A 12,667-nucleotide genomic window follows, 5' to 3' on the forward strand; every position below is an offset into this window, starting at 1 on the left:
CTGCTGGGGTTCCCACTTAAACTGATCCTGCTCAGTACCCCTCCTGTTTCAGCATCGCCCATGTGTGTGGGTTTGAGAATTTCAGTAGGGCTTCCGGTATCTTTCTGAGAGTCCTTGAACCTATTTGGAGGAATTCCTGGTGACCCAACTGCTTAACATATGAGCTGATGAGGCCATGGTCCAGAAAACCCTAAAACTTTATATAGAATCCCTTCAATCACTGTTATGACTTCGGGGAGGGGACCTGTAAGTCTGTGACCCCAGGCTCTAGGAAGCTGGGCCCCATTTTAGCTGCTGAAGTTGGGGTTTCACAATTGTGGGGTTCAGTGGCTCCTATTTGTGATCGGCTCTCCCTGTTAGTAGGTGTGATGGCTGTTACTGAGGCCCTCCAGAACTAAAAGCATGAGCTGCTACCACTTGAACTAAAGAGCCAAGCCCTTTAGGTGGCTCTGAAACAGACTCAAATCCTCTATTGGACATAGAGGGGGGACCTGCAAGATACATTCACTGGTGAGTTCCACAGGGAAACACTGCAAATGGATGAACCCATCTACTTAGGCTCTCTCTGTGTCATGTGTTACCTGAAATTGGGGCAGCTAGTAAGCTTAGGGAGGACTAATGACCCACCAGAGTTTGGCAGAAAGCAGCACGTTTATTATACTGATAGCTAAGCTCAAAAAGGTGTGTGTGTGTCACACTCACACTCGCATACTCACGCTCCCAGGACAGGCACAGCACTGGAGATGTCAGGATCCTTTAAGGTAAGTGTCCCACAGCACAACGATGGACTGTGTGATGAAGGTAAGTCTTCCCGAGGCACAATGGAATGCAACGCAGCGAACCACTGACCAGGCGGTCCGGGCGAAGGGCCTCCACGGGAGGTACAAGGTTGTGAGTGCACTGCTGAGCAGGTGGCCCCTTCCCCTTTTAAGGACCTGCTCCTCATGGCCTGCAACTAGAGATGACTTGGCTGCGTCTGGTTGGTCACACTCCACCTCGGACAGTGTCCATGCATTGGGTGTGTGAGTGCTGCCTAATTAGAGTCCCAGACATCTTGTCTATCTAGGAGCTCTTCTGATCTTCCAGCTGTTTAAGCAGCCCCTTCATCCCACAAGCATTCCAGGAGGGAGGGGGAAAGCCACTTCACAGGTATTCAAAGAGGGAGAGGAGACAAAGGGTGGGGGGGAGTGTAACAGACCTTTTGAGCATACAGGTTATAGAGAGTATACAGATCACTGCTGCTGCTACAACACTATGGAGGATGGGTGAAGCATGGGCAGGGGGAGGCTAGCCCCTGGCCTGGCCCAGCCCTTCTACCTGAGTCCTCCCCCTCCCAGCCTGCCCCCCCCACCCCAGGCCACCCAAGCGCCTCCAGCCCTGGAGTGGCAGGCAGTGCAGCCCCAGCTCCGGGGGCCCCCCAGCGCTGGGCAGCCCCAGCAACCCCAAGTCCAGGCCATAGGATAGCCGCCCTTGCCCCAGCTCCACCCAGCAGGCTTCCCAGAAGAGGAGGCAGCCTGACAGGGCTGGGGCAACTAGCCGCAAGCAGCAGGAGGGGGCCTTGGGGCGGAGCCAGGTGGGCTTTTTACTGGCTGTGGCCAGTGAACACTGGGCAAGAACAGGCTGCGAGCAGAGGGGAAAGGAGGGCATGAACGTGGCAACCAGCACACATTGGCGCTGCCAGGCATGAAAGCCTTTTCATTCACCACAACAGCAAGTAAACCAACACCTGACCCCACAACAAACATAGAGGCTCCTTGTTTTACACTGTCTGGGAACCCTCCTGTTTTATTCATGCTCGCAGCCCTTCTTCTCACTAGCTTATCGCACTGGACGTTGATATGGTAAAGGCCAAGCGGATGGCAGTGGTTCTGGGCTGTCGGTAGTTTCTAGCTGAAGAGATGGAGCAAAAGTGGGATATCTGCATTGTTGTGCTTGGATTAGAACAGTTAATGCCAACATAAAAATAGACCCCTGTGGAATGCACTTTTTGCATGAGCCCATCGGGGTTTATTTTTGTCTAGGTGTCCAGGGAATTAAAAGTGGCAAAGATCCAACACAAGGGACAGGAAGGAAACCAAAAGAAGACCATTGGAAAGGTAGCTGGGTTCGTTTCCAGAACAGAGAGTTTCATTCACTTCAATTCAATGACTCAGCAGATCTGTTGTCAATTCACAGAATGAGAACACTGGGTCGGTGTGGGACAGAAGCAACCGTAGCTCTGCCACTGTGACGTCCCTGGAAATCCAGTCCAGTTCCAACAGTGTTTAGCTATCTCACGAGGTAGGTTATCGCCAGCCCCATTTTGCAAGTTGGAAAACCGAGGCACGCTGGGTGCGTCCCCGCAGCAGCGAGTCTCACAGCCCAGCCAACAGACTCGGGCTCACGCGACGGCACCGAAAATTGTAGTGCAGCCGTTTGGATGGCTGGAGCTTGGGCCCTGAAATCCTCCCGGCTCCCTCACTTCAGAGCCCGAACTCGAACGTCTCCACAGACCCGGGCTCTGCGACTGGCAAGCAAATTGCTTGAGGTGTCAGAGCTAGGAATAGAACCCAGCAGTCCTGTCTCGTCTCCTTTGTTCTTACCCACACCACACCGTCGGGGAGAAAAAGAGCAGGAGACCGTCCCCCACTATTCCTACAGCCCCGGTAGCTCTCTGCAATGTCAGCCCCAAATACCACAGCTGACACTTGTGGCACTCCAGCAGGCAGGACAGTGCAGGGGGTAGCCATGGGGAGCAGGGGGTTGCACTAGGGGTGGTAAGTAGCAGGGGGTGGCAGCAGGCAGCAGAGGACAGGGTGCAGGGGGGGTGGTGGTAGGTAGGAGGGGGTGGCGGTAGGAGCAGGGAGTTGGGTAGTGGCAGGGGGAGGGATAGCTCAGTGGTTTGAGCATTGGCCTGCTAAACCCAGGGTTGTGAGTTCAATCCTTGAGGGGGCCACTTAGGGATCTGGGGCAAAATCAGTATTTGGTCCTGCTAGTAAAGGCAGGGGCTGAACTCAATGACCTTTCAAGGTCCCTTCCAGTTTTAGGAGATAAATTAATGGAGATATCCTAATTTAAAAAGGGGGTGGCAGTTAGCAGTGCAGGGGTGGTAGGTTGTTGGGTAGCAGTAGGGGGTGGTAGGTAGCGAAGGTGGGGCGGGGGGCACTAGGGAAGGGGGGCAGTGGCAGCAGGAGGCGGGGCGGGGGGCACTAGGGAAGGGGGGTGGCAGGGGGCGGAGGTGGGGGCAGGGGGCACTAGGGAAGGGGGGGGGGTGCAGCAGGAGGGGGGTAGTGGGGGCGGGGAGGTGGCAGGTGGCGGCTCCCTCCCGTTACCCCCGCTCCGTTGCCTCCCCCCGGTTCCGGTCTGGCGGGCCGGAAGTTCGTGTACGCAACACGCCTCCAAGATGGCGGCGGCGAACCCGGAAGTGAGGAGCCGCCTCTAGGAGGGAGTCAGAACCCCGACGCCCCTGGGGACCAGGTGAGGGCCGCCCGCTACCCCCCGGGACCCCCACGTGCGGAGAGACCCGCGGGGCTGGGACCGGGGAGCCCCCGGGTCAGGGTCTCTGGGGAGCAGAGAAGTTGGGGGGCAGGGCCCTTTGCTCCCCTCCCCCCGGGTCAGGGTCTCTGGGGAGCCGGGGGGGCAGGGCCCTTTGCTCCCCTCCCCCCGGGTCAGGGTCTCTGGGGATCCGGGGGGGGCAGGGCCCTTTGCTCCCCTCCCCCCGGGTCAGGGTCTCTGGGGAGCCGGGGGGGGCAAGGCCCTTTGCTCCCCTCCCCCCGGGTCAGGGTCTCTGGGTCAGAGTCCCTGGAGAGCCACAGGGGTGGGGTAGGTTTCTCTGCTTCTACTCCCCCCCCCCCCCTTCTCTCAGGTCAGGATTTCTGGTGAACCATATGAGGGAAGGGCTCTTTGCTTACTCCTCCCCCCACCCCGGGGGGTCAGGGAAGCTAAGTGGGGGGCTAGGTTTCTCTTCTTTCCCGCCCCCCCTCAGGTCAGGGTCTCTGGGGAGCTGGGGGGGGGGGCAGGTCTCTCTGCTATTCCTCTCCCCAGGGTCAGTTCTTGGGGGGAGAGTTCTGTCCTGCACCTTCTTCCCTGTCCGTTACCTCATTTCTTACTCTTTTCTGAAAGGGAGGGGATAGTGCTTCAGGTTTCCTCAGCAGGGCTGCCCAGAGGATTCAGGGGGCCGGGGCAAAGTAATTTAGGGGGACCCTTCCACAAAAAAAGTTGCAATACTATAGAATACTGTATTCTCGTGGGGGCCCCTGGACCAAATTGCTCCACTTGCCCCTCCCTGGGCGACCCTGTTCCTCAATTCCTCCAAGGAGGCTATTCCTCCTCAAGTTATCTTTATTAGTCAGAGTTTTGACAGCCCTGAAGGTGCAGCTGTTTGAGTCATTTCCTGAAGCACAGTCCAAGCAATGCAACTATCTACGTGGGCCAAAGGTTTGGTTTACCCATGCTAGTCATGATGCCTAGAGTTAAGGCTGAGAATCTGGTTTGGTATCTAGTCTGAACCATCCCCAGGTACTGTAGAAGATAATCTTACCTCTACGTAGCCCGTTTTATCCAAAACCCATTTACAAGAATCATCTCGCCCATCATTCAAATGCAATCACTTCTGGGGTGCAGTGGGAGAACTCTTAAAGAGTGTAAAATAATACCACATGATAGTTTGGGACAGGAAGGGAGGAGTTATATTGGCCTGCCTTTGAAGGACCTCGGTTATTGTATTAAGGTGTAACACCTGGTGTTCTGAGTCCCCTGGTAGTATTTGGGGACAGATAGTTTGTCCAGATTAACCCTCAATTTGTGTGTACAGCACCTAATACAATGGACCCTTCCTCCGCCCAATCCTGATGAGGCTGCTTCTCTTATACAGCTAAATAAAAACAATTTATTTTTTTTTGAAGTCTGGCCCTTTTGTTGTGGGGAAAGATAGGCTCTCTAATACACTGTGGCTTTTTACTTCGATGTTAGTGATGGAAATGACCTATTGCCTCATCTACCTATCTGTTTCTACTGACAGCGTAGTCTTGTTCCTGACAGTACATTCTCTAGGGGCCTTTCAGTTAACTGTTAAATGACTTGCATAGCAAGGCTTCCTTCAAATCCTTAGGAGACTATTCCGCATGCTAATATGCCTCTCTATTAAATTTTGCCTGGTTGTTTTTAGATATTATTGAAGAACAAGAAGGAAATCTCTTATGGAAGTAAAGTAGCTCCTGAATTTATGAATACACTCCCTTTTTATGTGTATTATGGGCCAGATTCTTCCATCCTTTCTGAGGCTGAGTAGCATGTTACTCTACAAGTAGACTGAAGGACTAAAATGTGATTATTCGTGGATTATTTGGTGTGAGTAGGGGGTATCAGAATCTGTCCCTATTTGATGTCTAGACCACCAGCCTTTTCCATGTAATTACTTCACAGCATCCTGGATTTTTCTAGCATGAAAATGTATTTTTAAAAATAAGTAAAGTTTACTATGCACTTGAAAAAAAAATTCTAATGTTAATTCCTAGTCTGAAGCAAGGACCAGGCTTTTCTAATCCCACGTAAAACTTACTTCCCAAAATAAAACTGTTTGCACGGGGAACAGGCTGAAGTGACAGAAACCAATGAGTGTCTCACTTCAGAAATCCGTCCTGCGCTGAGACCTTGACTGTCAAGTTCTTGCCCACAATGGTGCTGATCTTAATTGCCCAGTTCGTAGCCCCTGAAAAATGGAGCTTATGCTGTGACAGGTTCTTAACTCTAGTGCTGCTAGTGGTCACCTATATACTTGGATCTTAATGTTGTTAAATATCAGTTCAGTGCTTAAAGCGGGGTTCTGCTGTGACAAGAGACTGTAAAAAATGGACTTAGGTTCTACTTTTATTTTGATTCCAAAGCAAATGTTCTCCATTTACAATAAAAATAGATGGCTTTTCTAAATTCCAGTCCTCCAAACTCACTAAGGGTTCTGAAAGTTTCCTTGGGTACTCTTTGGCTTGTGCATCATCATCACTTGTAAATTCTGCAGGCCACAACGTGCCCTCTGTTGTATCTGTGCAATCCTATTGTCTTCAGGGTGGGGTGTGGCAGAGGGGGTGGCACAGGCCTAACCTGAGGGAGAATGTAGCCCTACAGTCGGAATTTGTAAGTTAACAGTTCTGTTGAAAGAGTTTGAGACAGGAGGGATTCTAGATCCCTTTTGCGTAGCTGGGTTGGTTCTGTCAGGTGGGTGTGCAGGGGTTACCAAAACAGGCTCTTGTTGATGGAAGATGGCTGTATTGTATTTATTTGATGGACAAGTTGGTTGTAATATCATCATGAGTACAGTGTGCGTCCATTTATCCCATAAAGAAGTAGTTTTCCAACAAAGTCCGGTGGATAGGATGCCGAGTCAGGAGCCTGTTCCCATCCCCTTCTCTTGCTCTTCGTGGGACCCCTGGCAAATCACTTAGCTTTTATGCATCCGTTTTCCCATCCAGATAATGATACTTTCCAGCTATACAGTCTGGTGGTCAAACCCCTATGAAAGCTGTATTGCTGAAACCTTGCACTTTTCTTATATTTATGTACCATTTAAAGGAAACATACGTTCACTTTAATTGTCTGAATTTTTTTAACCCTTCGAAGCAAGAGTCTAAAATCTTCAGGTATCTTGATACTTGCAAAATCAGCATTATTCTAGAGCACCAAAGTTTAATAGTTGCATTCTAGTTTTCTAATATTTGAATAATATAGGGCTGGCAGAGTTAGAGCTGCTTGGTATTATCATCAACTTAGAACATAAGAACAGCCAGACTGGGTCAGACCAAGGGTCTGTCTAGCCCAGTATCCTGTCTTCCAACAGTGGCCAGTGCCAAGTGCCCCAGAGGGAATGAACAGAACAGGGAATCATCAAGTGATCCATCCCCTGTCGCCCATTCCCAGCTTCTGGCAAACAGAGGCTAGGGACACCATCCCTGCCCATCCTGGCTAATAGCCATTAAAAGTAACACTCTGCCTGAAATTTTTTTTTTTTTAAGTAACTAGGTCTCGATTTGACACTGTCCCTTTAAAAATGCTCTGAAAACCTGCTGAGCTGCCATGAAATTTTTTTCTTTCACATACTAACTTGCCCTTCCTTCCCCCAAGGGTCCTTAACCTCCTGTCAAATCCATAGAGTCCTCCATCTTTTCCCACGCTTTATGCTCCCCACTCTTGAGTAAGAGAGGACTCCCTTTGGGTCACTGCTGAGCATTGAGATATTCCCTCTCCCACAGGCTGCATCATCTCTCCCCCCCCCCCCCAAGCCCCTGTTGACTGAGTCAGGAGACAGCAGGAACCAGTAACTTGTAGGCGGTATAGAGCATTACCACCTCACTGGACACGTGCTTTAAAAATTGGAGCTACTTTCATCTTGTTTCAGTAAGATACTTTTCTTTACATTAACGTATAAATGGACAGAAAATATTTTTTGAGACACATTGTGTGCGTTTAAAACCGTTCCCATGCGGGGACCTTGTACAGCAAGTTTCAGCATGGAGTAGTCTTTTTAAACAGCTAAGTTATAGACTCCTGAAATGGTTTATAATGGAAATGCTGACACAACTTTAATGTTTTTTTGAACAGTAACACTGTAATAAAGAGCTAACTGTGCAGTCAGTGAAAACTGAGTTGTGATTTTAATCACTAGAGTCTGAATCTGTCAGGAAAGCCTTCTAGGCTTAATTAAGAGAGGTTTATATTCTTCTTTGAAACATTTTTTTAAAATTTAAAATCTTTCCAGTCTTTTTGGTAACATGATCTAGAACTGTAAACATATTACTGTGAAAAAGACTGACATAGCAAAATACATGTTGAGCCAGCCTGAAACGAGCTTAAAGTGATATGTTTATGTATTTATGACTAGTAAGGAGGCAAGCTTTGATGTCTTTGTACAGCTTTTTCCACTGGGAGTGGTGATGTGGTCAATCAGAGCATTCATAACTCCTCGGGTAGGGCTGCACACGGGGCCAGGATCTTTTGGGCTAGACAGACGCCATGCACTCCTTCTGAGGCCTGGTGTACACCGAGAACTTGGATTGACCTTCACTCAGGACTGAAAAGTTTTGCGCTTCAAAGTACCGTAGTTAGATCAACCTAACCCCTGGTTCAGATGTGGCTAGGTTGATGGAAGTATTCTTCCATCCGTCTAGCTACTGCCTCTCCGAGAGGTAGATTACCTGTCCTACCTCGATGGAAAAACCCCTCCCATCGATGTAGGAAGCCACTACACTATGGCCTTACAGCAGCACACCTGCAGACCCATAGCTATACTGCTGTAGTGTAGATATACCCTAACTTCATTCCCTTACTTCCCTAGGTAGTGATTGGATCACGAGGCAGAGGAAGGATGGTCTTGTGGCTGAGGCACAGGATAGAGAATCTGGAGACCTGGGTTCATCTCTTGCCTCTGCCATTGACCTACTGTATGACCTTGGGCAAGCCACTTTCCCTTTCTGTGCCTCTGTTTTCCCCATTAATAGAATAGTATAATATATGCTTACTTCATAGGTATGTTTTGTGGTTTAATTCATGTTTGTAAAGCACTTAGAGTCCTTTTGATGGAAGTCCTGCCCAGGTATCAGGATTGGGGCCTCATCGTGCCGGGTGCTGTACACGTATATCAATGCTAGATATTAGGATTATTTATGATCTTCTTACATGCTGTCTTGCAGGATGGAGTACACAGCTAGTGTGAGCAGGTACGACTCTGTTGAAGTTAAAGACACTGTATGCATTTTTGCCAGTGGTGATATTGCCCTGATGTGTCAGATGCTCGGTTGAACGTACTGCTGCTCTTAGTTACCCATGTTGCCTGAGCCTCTCTTTGTGCTCTCTCGTAGGGGTTGTACAACCTTTTGTGCCTTTGAAATTTCAGAGCACAGCCAAGTGTGTACGTGGTGGTTTATAGGTTTCCACAGAAATGTTCTGAGTTTCTTGGCAGAGTTGGGGGAGGGAGGCATTTTCTTGTGTATGACTTTTCTACCTGGAAATAGAAATACGTCATTTTATCTCTTCTACCAAATAAAAGGGCTCTGATAGATGGATTCTGCCTCTTCCCTCCCTATAATTTGCTTCACTTGAAGTAATCCATCCTAAAACTGTATTTGGGTCCTAATTTAAGCAGTATTCCATTGCTGTAAACAAAATGTTTGAATTTCAAGTTGAACCATTAAAGTCAAGGCAGTCTGTGAGTGAAGGGAGAGACTGTGCTTTACAGCGAGTCCTTTGTGGGGAAGAAATATGAAACTCTGAACTGTGAATTGGTGCTCTGACAGTTCTGCTGATGGAACTGAGGTCTGGGGAAGCATGAAACATAATGTCCTAATGTCATTCTGCAAGCTGACTGAATGACAAATGAGGTCAGAATTACAGATAACTCAGCAGCAATAAAGTTGTATTGTGCTGTCTTGAAATGAAAGTATCTATAGAAGATTTAATGTAAAATATATCCGCGTTTGGGTTAACACAGCAAAGTTCCTCTCCAGTGTATGTTGTCAGTAAAGCAGCTGAAACATGGGGCTGCTTAATCTTACTAGGATGCTCAATTTGTTAAGCTTATGGGGCAGAATAGAAAGTTTCTTGCCTTTTTCTTGGGGAATTCGGGGAATAACCTCGGGGGGTCTACGTCAACAGCAAGACTCAAAAGTAAGCTTTTTTAGGTTTCCATATATGAATATTTATTATTGCCTTTCTATAGTGCATTTCACCTGTGAATCTCAAAGCACATCATAAACATTAGTGAGCTAATACAACAACCTTATCTGATAGTATATCCGTTTTACAGTTGGAGTCTCTGAAGCACAGAGGGATTAAGTGACTTGCCCAAAGTTACAAAGTCATTTGTACACTAGAATTGCCCACACTAGAAAGTTGTACCACTTTAGTTACTATCTGTTTAGTTGTGGATACAAGGGTTTGTACAAGGGAGCTTTCCACTGGTAATCCTATTCCATGTGGGAGGAGGAATAACTATACCAGTATAAGGCACTTTTATACTGATATGACTGCATCTGTACTAGAACTTGTACTGGTATATAACTCTGTTGGTAAAAAAAAACCCACACCTTTAACTGCCACAATTATATCAATATCGCTTGCAAGTATAGACCAGGCTTAGTGGAAAAGCAAATAAAAGAATTCAGGAGTCCTAGCTTCCAATGCTGTGGTGCTTCTTGAGAAGTTCTTTCCCCAATTCCATTATTCCCCCTTCTTGAGCTTGGCAGCCCTTTTGTAATGTCCAAGTAGGGATGGAAATAAAATACTCAGGGTTGAGTTTATTTCACTGTTTGACCCTGCAGACTACAGGTGAGTATGCCTTCAAATAAATGCACAAAGTGAATTTATTACAGCCTCACACAGCATGTTTATTTGAATGTATGCTCAGCCAGTTCTCCATTTATTTTTTTAAACAGAAGAAAATTAATTAGGGGAAGCTGATAATGCAGTGTTATATCTGAGAATGTAAATGTGCAAGTCAAGACATTCAAAGATTCCCGCAGCAACCATAACTCATCTGCTTTGTACATTATAGATTAAGAGGTTTTAACAATGTACTGAGTGATATAAAATGCTACAGTTGTGCAAAGGGGCTGAGTTATTATTTTTAGAGAGATTTCCCGATTCTTGTGCATTTAAATTCCCAGCCACAGTGTTGCATTAGTGTGGCGGCTTGTATTGAATTAGACCCACATTTCTTTGCAGAGTGCAATTTCTCCGTTAGTGTCCTCCGGCAGTTTAAGTTTTGCCATGACTTTGTCAAATAGGGTTCATTGTTTGTACTTCTATCTCCTTCTGTTTTTATAATCCAAGAGGCCTCTCTCTGGGTGTGTTGTTTTCCAACTGCTGAGCCTTTTCCTGGCACTTGTAATTAAGTCTGTTACACCACTAATTTAAACCCACCTGGCTTTATCTTTTGGCTTGACTGAATTGTGGAAGAGCAGATATTTTCATTTAAAGGAGCAAATTCCCTCCCAACAAGCGCCTTTGATTCTGCAGTATGGTCTGAGCTTCAAAGAGGTGGGATTAGGGCTGCTTAAAAGGTGAAGCTTTTCCTCTTTGTGCCGTAGACACTTGTATCTTTAGAAGTAAAGTTTGCTTTTTTTTTTACCTTCACCACCTTCTTGCCCGTGTAGATGGCAAGAAACTTGGAAATGATCTCAACTTTTCTCCCCTTTGTTTACTGAGTGTACAATTCGAGCAGTTAATCTGCCAAATATATTCTTTACAGCCATGCTGTGACTCTCTAATAACTTGCACAGCCAAGGTAAGCAGTGAGGAAGTTTTTACCGCTTTCTTGCTCAGGCCTATGCACAGTTCTGATACGCTGGGAATGCAAACTTTACAGAGTTAGGGTAGTGTAAAATCTGTGCTTTTAAATAAATGTATCTCAGGTACATTCTGATGTGTCCAGAGTGTTCAAGAGATCAGGGTGTCATAAACTGTGTGGCACGGCATGCCCTAAAGTGACTCCATTTTAATCACATACAGTATACTTAATATCTTTCATGTTGATGTTATCCTTTGCTGTCTGTCATAAGTAGACTTGGTTCTATTCAGAATCAGTTTAAAGTTAGGTTTCTTCAGTTGTTTTCCCATAACTCTTTCTAAATTGCACGTTAATCTGTGATTGGGTGAGTTGGGTTACAATTTGCTATATTTTGCACTACAGTTGATAATACGCTGATTCTTTGTTTTTATTTAAAAAAGCAGTTTCAATTTACCCATTTGAATCTACCTTCATAGTCTAGTTGGTAGGGAACAAACTCTAGATTCTGAATATCTGTCTTTCAAACATAAATTCATCAATCTATTGCTAAGGAATTGTAAAAAGACCCTCTCTTTGAATTACCCTAGAGTAGTTCTTGCTCTACTCCTGCGTAGTCTGATGCCTGGCTAGCAGAGGGTGCACAGATTAATTTGGGGGAGCCCTTTTCCAAGTACGACTGATATGCAGATCCTCAGACAAGGAGATAAACAAAGCAGAATCATATTGAGTTTTGCTCTTTGAGAAACTAAGTGTGCCAAATGAAAAGGGACTAAACCAGTTGGGGAAAAACTTTCCATTTTTAAAGATTACAGCAAATAATGGAAAGGATTACAAATAATCGTTTGGCACTTCCCATTTAAATATAGAATTGTGGGCTAAGGAGGCAAGCACCTGCTAGTTTTGATCATATTAAACTTTGCACTCACATAGCAACCCTCATTTGAAAATCTCAGTGCTTTTCAGACTATGATGAGACCTCTCAGACCCCCTGAGAGGTTACTAGACCCATTTTACAGATGGGTATACTGAGGAACAGAAAAGATTAAGGTTTCCCCATTGTCACAAAATAAGTCATTAGCAGAGCAAATTAATTCAGGAGTCGTGATTTCCAGCGTCCTCTCATCACTCATGACAAATTGCTGCTTGGTATGAATTAGTACTTCTCTCTGTATATTGTTTGAACATAAAGGGGAACTTGCATCTGGCTTGGCTGTTGAGATGTGAAAATCTTTTTTCAGTTTCCAAAGTTCCTTAGTTCCTATTTCTGGGGGATATATATATATATATATATATATATATATCTAGATAGTGTGTGTGTGTGTGTTTATTAAGAGAGTTCAGTTTAACTTTTAGCGCCCCTGCTAACAAAGGCGGTGGTCCTTTGAAAGTTGTATGCACCTGACAGCTATTGTC

At 46.3% G+C, this 12,667-nt stretch overlaps 1 protein-coding gene across 2 annotated transcripts in view; it reads left to right on the top strand.

Annotated features, from left to right (window-relative positions):
- Positions 1–3,375: 3,375 nt before the first annotated feature.
- Positions 3,376–12,667, top strand: part of SBNO2 (strawberry notch homolog 2) — a 106,145-nt gene continuing 96,853 nt past the window's right edge. For both annotated transcript variants that reach the window (XM_026654932.1, XM_026654933.1), the window contains exon 1: positions 3,376–3,456. The gene's annotated coding sequence lies outside the window, so the exon portion shown is untranslated. The remainder of the gene's footprint in view (positions 3,457–12,667) is intronic.

The sequence above is a fragment of the Terrapene carolina genome, unplaced genomic scaffold, assembly GCF_002925995.2.
Source record: "Terrapene carolina triunguis isolate 2854851 unplaced genomic scaffold, T_m_triunguis-2.0 Scaffold194, whole genome shotgun sequence".
NCBI classification, from domain to species: domain Eukaryota; kingdom Metazoa; phylum Chordata; order Testudines; family Emydidae; genus Terrapene; species Terrapene triunguis.